Below are 7,476 nucleotides of genomic sequence, written 5' to 3' on the forward strand. Positions count from 1 at the left end.
GGGATAAATCCGACTTGGTCGTGGTGTATAATTTTTTTGATGTGTTGTTGGATTCTGTTTGTTAGGATCTTATTGAGTATTTTAGCATCTATATTCATTAGTGATATTGGTCTATAATTTTCTTTTTTTGTTGGGTCTTTCCCTGGTTTAGGAATCAAGGTGATGTTTGCTTTACAGAATGTGTTGGGTAGTATTCCTTCATTTTCTATATTTTGGAAGAGGTTTAGTAATATAGGTACTAGTTCTTCTTTAAAGATTTGGTAGAATTCTGAGGTGAAGCCATCTGGTCCCGGGCTTTTCTTTTTAGGGAGATTTTGTATAGTTGATGCTATTTCAGAACTTGATATAGGCCTGTTCAACATTTCTGCTTCGTTCTGCTAAGTCTTGGTAGGTGGCACGCTTTCAAGTATTGATCAATTTCCTTCAGATTTTTTTATTTCTGAGAGTAAAGTTTCTTGTAATATTCGTTAAGAATTTTTTGAATATCTGAGGGGTCTGTTGTTATTTTGTCTTTACCATTTCTGATTGATGAAATTAGAGATTTTACTCCTTTTTTTTCTGGTTAGGTTAGTCTATTTTATTGACCTTTTTGAAAAACCATCTTTTTGATTTATTGATGTGTTGTATAATTCTTTTGTTTTCAATTTCATTTAATTCTGGTCTAATTTTGGTTATTTCTTTTCTTCTGCTGGATTTGGTGTTGGAATATTCTTCCTTCTCCAGTTGTTTGAGATGTCTCATTAAGTTGTTAACTTCCTCTCTTTCCATTTTCTTGAGGAAGGCTTGCAGTGCTATAAATTTCCCTCTTCGGACTGCCTTTGCAGTAGAGTAGTAGAATATCAGTAGAGGTTATGACAATGCATGTCTTCATTGTTGTTTTGTTACAGAAATTTGGTAATTTCCTTCTTAATCTCATCTATGCCCCATCTATCCTTCAGCATAAGGTTATTTAGCTTCCAAGTTTTTGTATGAGTATCCAGTTTCTTGTTGTTTTTTGAGTTCAACTTTTATTCCATGGTGGTCTGAGAAGGTGCAAGGGATAATTTCTATTTTTTTTTATTTGCTGAGGTTAGACTTGTGACCTAGGATGTGATCAATTTTGGAGTATGTTCCATGGGCTGATGAGAATTTGTATTCAGGTTTGTTGGGATGAAATGTTCTATAGACAGATGTTGAATGGTTAAGTTTAAATCTAAAATATCTTTGATTAGCTTCTTTTTGAAGGATCTATCCAACACTGCTAAAGGGGTGTTAAAATCTCCGACTACTATGGAACTGGAAGAAGTCAAGTTCCTCATGTCTGTTAGAGTTTCTCTTAAAAATTGAAGCACATTCTGGTTGGGTGCATAAATATTAATAATTGAAATCTCATCATATTGAGTATTACCTTTAACAAATATGAAGTGCTCATCCTTATCCTTCTTATTTTGGTTGGTTTAAAGCCTATTGTATTTGCAAACAGGATTGCAATGCCTGCTTTTTTCTGCTTTCCATTTGCCTGGAATATAGATGACCATCTCTTCACCTTGAGTCTATATTTATCTTTTAAGATAAGATGAGATTATTGTATGCAGCAGATATCTGGCTTGAGTTTTTGTATCCAGTCAGCCAACCTGTGCCTCTTTAGAGGACAATTTAAACCATTCACATTAATCGAGAATATTGATAAACCTTTTGAAAGTCCGGTGGACATTTTTAATCCTTTTGTGACTGTGGAAATTGGAATTTGATCAAAAGTTTCTGGGTGAGTTTACTTTTGTGGTGGAGGATTATGCTGGTCTTTATGGAGGATAGGTCTGAGAATATCCTGGAGAGCTGGTTTAGTTATGGCAAATTTTTTCAACATGTGATTGTCATTAAAGTGTTTAATTTCTCCATCATAAATGAAACTCAGTTTAGCTGGATACAGGATTCTGGGTTGAAAGCCATTTTGTTTTAGGAGGTCAAGTCAATTACCATCCTCTTCTAGTTTGAAAGGTTTCAGCAGAAAGATCTGAGTTATTCTAATACTCTTCCCCTTGTAGGTTATGGTTTTCTTACGTCTGGCTGCTTTCAGAATTTTCTCCTTCATATTACCTTTAGTGAAACTGATTATGATGTGTCTGGGAGATGTCTTATTCAGGTTGAGTCATGCTGGAGTTCTAAAACTGTCTGCTATCTGAATTTCAGAATCTCTTGGCATGTCTGGAAAGTTCTCTTTCATAATCTCATGAAGAAGAGACTCTGTGCCTTGTGAAGCTACTTTGTCGTTTTCGGGAATCCTTATAAGGCGAATATTGCTTTTCTTCAAATTATCCCAAAGCTCTCTGAGAGAATGATCTGTTTTTGCCCTCCATTTCTCTTCCTCTTTGAAAGTTTGGGAGTGTTCAAAAGCTTTGTCTTCAATGTCAGAAATCCTTTCTTCTACTTGCTCCATTCTGTTACTGAGGGATTCTACTATATTTCTCAGATCTTTGAGGGCTGCAACTTCTTTTCTCAATGTGTCAAAATCTTTGGTCATTTGGTCTTTGAATTTGTTGACTTCTTGAGACGTCTTTTGGGTTGCTTATTGGAATTCTAATTCGATCTTATTTGTTATCCAGATTCATCTCAGCTATTTGTTTATGCATGGGATCTTGTACTGTGTCTGCCTTGTTGTTCCTTAGGGGAGTTGATCTACTCTAAGTATTCATATTTCCAGAGTTTTTCTGTTGATTCTGCCTCATGATTGTTTTTCACCATTGCCTCTGGCCATCCTCAGAGTTGGGGTGGTGTCTCTCTGAGATTTGACCCTGGCAGGATTACTCTATTATTGCTAGATCTTTGTAGGGAGTGACCCTGTGTGGCTTCTCTGGGACTGCCCCAGCCAGGGAGTTGTAGCTGTGGAAACACCTCCATAGTGTGGCACACCTGGATCCAGCAACAGGGCGGGGGATGGTGCACATGGTTCTGGGAGTGTCAGGTGCCTGATGACTTTGGCACAGAAAGCCCAAGATTCCAGCAGTCTCGGGTCAGAGGAGGGCTCCGCACATAGGCAGGGAGGGCTCCGGAGGGAGGGCGCAGGTCGTGCGGCTACCAGAGTCCCTGGCCAGACAGGAGAGCCAGTGAGGAGACAGGGAGGGTAGGGGAGGAAGGTTGCAAGTTGCGTGTCTCCTGGAGTCCCTGGCCGGGTGGGGCAGGGGCCTGGTAGACACCAGGCATGGGTGTGAGTCGCTGGCTCACATGGGCGCCAGCTCAGTCCCCTGGCCAGGTGGGGGCGGGTCGCTGGCTCTCGCAGGCACCAGCGGAGTCTCCTGGCCAGGGCGGGTGCCAGCAGAGTCCCTCGCGAGGGGAATGCGGGGGGGGGCAGGGGGGACTCGGCATGGCCCCTGGAGTCTTTTGCTAGGGGAGTGCTTTGTCTGGCAGACAGGGAGGGGGAGCACTGCTCAAGAACCTCCTCCTTCAGTCTCAGCAGGGGTTAGGGTTCTGTTTCATTGGGTGGGGGGGAAGGGTGTACTGGAGGTTCAGAATGGCAGGGAAGACTTTAGTTCAGTTTTTCTGCCTAGTGAGAGAGTGTTCAGAGTCACAGCAGGTCCCTCTGAGGAAGTAGTCCCCATTTCCCACAGCACTCACCCATGGGGTGAGACAAGAAGTCCACAGTTCACTGTTTGTAGAAAACCTGCAGGAGCAAACGAAGAGAAAAAAGAAAGGAGACAGAAGAACAAAAAGGCCACAGCTTTCTTGGGGGAGGGGATGGACCCTTTTCCTTTCAGATGAATTTTGTACCTGAAGCTTGGTTTCTTGAAGTCGCAGCATGCCTCAGCAGAGGTGACCTATGGTTCTCATTTCTCTCTCAGCTGGGCTCCCAGTCTTCAGCTTAATTGGACTGTTTTTGGACATTATCTTCCCTTTTGGAGAGGAGCCTCTTTCAGAAGCTGCTTGTAGTCGGCCATCTTGCCTGGTCCCCCAACAGATTTATCTTTAATGTTTCATTTGTATAATAAGCTCTCTGTTTTTTTACTCAGTGCATTAAATTTGAGGTGGATTTGTGTGGAAGCAGGCAGGTTGTCAGTGAAGAACATACACACAAGGCCCTGTAAGCCAGCTCTTATCACGACTGAATCTACAGAAGTGAGCTGAGGGAGAGCATGCATGGCTTCGAATAATGAGCTGGAGAAAGTTAATGAAACTTGTCTGACAGAGCTAATGGAGGTATAGTGTGGATGGGGGAATATATTGATCTGGAGCTCAGTGAGTGGTTTAAGGTGGAGGTTAGATTGAGAAGTAATCTGCCTACAGAGAGTAATTGAATCCATTCATTCACTCAATCAATGTTGGAGTACCTACTATGTGCTGAGAACTCTCTAGGCACTGGGGATTGAGCTGAGAACAGGCTAGCCATTTCCGCCCTCTTGTTAGTGAGCATTCTAGCAGGCTTGGCAGAGATAAACCCAGGGAGAAAAGGGGGGAATAAGAAAAGACAAGGGCTTAGGACAGAAGTAAGAATAACCTTTGCATTTAAAGAAAAGCTGAAGAAATCAGTCCAAACTCTTTAATCTGACATAAAACATCCTTCATGATTTGATGTTTCTCTCTCTCTCCAGACTTGTCTCCTAAAATTTTCATGACACCGTCTTTACTCAGAAAGAGATGGAGAAAGATCAAAAGTGAGTTAGAAGGAATACTAGAAAAGTATAATATCAAGAAGACCGGAGGAGGAGGCTATTTCTATTAAATACTACTGAGATTCCAAGGAAGAGAGGTGCAGTGAAGTATCTGCTCATGTTGCAAACAGTGGTTAGAGTCCTAGACAAGGGCACTTTAAGGGCCTAAGGCATTTCTGCAGGGTACAGACCCTAGTGGGCTTCAGTAAGATTATATGCCTGTCTCCTTCATGGTAAAATATTTTATTATAGTGTCTTAGCTATCTATTACTGCATTACAACTTATTCCAAAACTTAGTGGGATACTAAAAAAAGAATATTAAAAAAAAGAATTTATTGTCTCACAATTTTGGAAAGTCAGGAATTCAGAAGCAGCTTCACAGGGTGGTCTGGCACAGGGGCCCTCATGAAGTTGTCATCAAAATGTGGACTCTGGCTGCTGGTTGAGACTTGAGGTTCTGCCACCAAGCTCACTCCTGTGACTGTTCACAGGAGGCTTCGTTTCCTCACTGGCAGCTGCTGAAAGGACTGTCATCGGGAGGAACATCTTGGATGTTTGCTGCCCCTGGGGACATGAAGGTGCAAAATAAGGAGGCTTAATTGTCTGTGATGGTGGGGCAGGTGGCGCTCACATATCACAGGGTTTGCCTTAAAAATCTCTGTGCCTATGCTACTCAAAATAACGGCTTTTGATAAGGAACCAGGACATTGATGCCTGAAAGACAGAAAGATGTCTGGCAAAATATTGTGTAACCTAATATTCCTACAAGAGCTATGACTTCCAGTCACTGCCATCTGACTTGCAGGTTCTCTTTGACACATCTGCTACAAATTATCCCATCAAGTATCTTTATGGGAAGAGTCACACTTATTTTATATACTTATATTTTTATGTACATTTTATACTTGTACTTAATATATAAGAAAATATATATTCCATTTGTCTTATCTCATTTTTAATGTTTTTTCTTTATCATATATATCTTATGTCTTATCATCATTTTTTTTTTTACTCTCTAGTATAACAGTTTCAAAAGAGTGGTCATAAAAGAAAACCATGACATCTACAATAAAATGAATCAGGAAAGTTACTGTTTCAATCCTACATGTTAGGATATTAAATATTCTGAAAAGTCCTGCAGTAAACTAAGTTGGTACAATTTATTTAGCTACAGAATCCTTTTCTTTTTTTATGTGATAACTTAGTATCCAACTATCCAGCTAAATTCATGCTCCTTGGAAAACCCTTTGGGATCTAGAAGTCCTAATCTTTCTCTTCTCTTGCACAACTTTCCTCCTGAAAGTTCTCATTATGTTGCTGAGAACGACCATAATACCATAATCACCTCCTCCTGTATCTTCTGCTTTTATCTCTTCTGCCCAATCCAGTTTTACACGATCAAAATAGCTGTCTTTCTTTTTAATAGCTATCTTTCTAAGACAATCTGATCCTAACGCTTCCTTTTTAAAAACCATATTATAATACTCCAGAACCAGATGCAAACTTGTTAGTCTGGTATGAAAGAACTTTTTTTGCTGTGCTTGCTTCAGCAGCACATATACTAAAATTGGAATGATACAGAGAAGATTAGCATGGCCCCTGCCCAAGGATGACATGCAAATTCGTGAAGCGTTCCATATTTTTAAAATTAAACTTTTGGTCTTAAAAAAAAAAAAAAGAAAAGAAAAGAAAGATTTTTTGCTACTTCTCAAGCTTAGAGTCCTGACATCTTCCCACACACGCTCTGGAGCTCTTGCCTGGGATTCCAGCACTCCCTAAATGTACATGCTCTTTCATCCGGCCTTTTTTTTTTTTTTTTCCCCCTGAAAAGTCCTTCTCTCTTTCTTTACTTGGAAAGATTATTAACCTTTAGGATTCTTCTTAAATAAAACTACCTGAAGTCTTTCTATACTTCCTTGTCAGACAGTTATTTTTTTCTCCCCCATAAATTTTACATTTAAATCTTCCTTGTTTTTCATTTTAACTGCAGGAGGCTGAAACTCTCTCCAGTGAATATAGTAGATGGGCCTTGCTGGCTGAGGACTGGCAGCTGGGAAGGCACCAGTTCTTCTGCAGATGGTGGATACACTTGTAGCCTGTGTCTGGTAAGTCTGGCTACAACTCTGTCAGAATTCAGACCGGGGATTTCTGTGTGTTCCTTAAAGTTTGACAGCTGATCAGTTTCTAAGCAAGTTTTATTATTCCTTTCCCCAACACCACCCAGAGACACTTGATACCTCTATTTATTTAGCACAAATCCACTGAAGTGGTGATATGTTTCTTCTGCCTGTCCTATAACCGTTCACCACCCACCCACAGAGTCCTGGCTTTTCCTTTTGGGGAATTCCTCCCCCTTTCTCTTGCGTCTGGAATTAGGAGGGGCTGACTCCACCCCATCTTGAGAGGGTTGGTGACCCAGAACGGCTCAATCTGAGTATTTCATTCTTTTGGCCACTGATTGGCTGAGGGGGGAGTGCGCCAAGTGAGCCAGAGTAATGAAATTCAGTCTTTCAACTTCTGCTACAATTTCTGAGGAAGAGATATTCTTTAGCCCTAGCACTTGCTAAGCTGGTCAAGTGTATGTCTGTAGTTACAGGAAGCCAGTGTGTACAGAGGGCATGCTGGAGCGGAAGGACAGCAGCGGGGAGCAAAGGAACCAGAGTCCGGAACCTGTTTCTGATGTCTTCTGAGTACCTGCAGCTAACCTCATTTGGAATTTTCAATTGTGTGGGCCAATTTTTTTTTTTTTTTTCATAAACTAGTTTGAATTCTTTTACATCAGAATTTAAAAAATCTTGATAAAAACGTTTTTTTTTTTTGTTTACATCTGACTTCCAGGTAATTTTTTTTTTC

At 40.7% G+C, this 7,476-nt stretch overlaps 1 non-coding gene across 1 annotated transcript; it reads left to right on the forward strand.

Moving 5' to 3' along the window:
• The first annotated feature begins 6,160 nt into the window (after positions 1 to 6,160).
• LOC128582687 (U6 spliceosomal RNA) lies at positions 6,161 to 6,267 on the forward strand. Its single transcript, XR_008379134.1, has one exon. It is a non-coding gene; the product is annotated as a U6 spliceosomal RNA (small nuclear RNA).
• Positions 6,268 to 7,476: the final 1,209 nt, after the last annotated feature.

The sequence above is a fragment of the Nycticebus coucang genome, chromosome 3 (assembly GCF_027406575.1).
Source record: "Nycticebus coucang isolate mNycCou1 chromosome 3, mNycCou1.pri, whole genome shotgun sequence".
In the NCBI taxonomy this organism is placed as follows: Eukaryota; Metazoa; Chordata; class Mammalia; order Primates; family Lorisidae; genus Nycticebus; species Nycticebus coucang.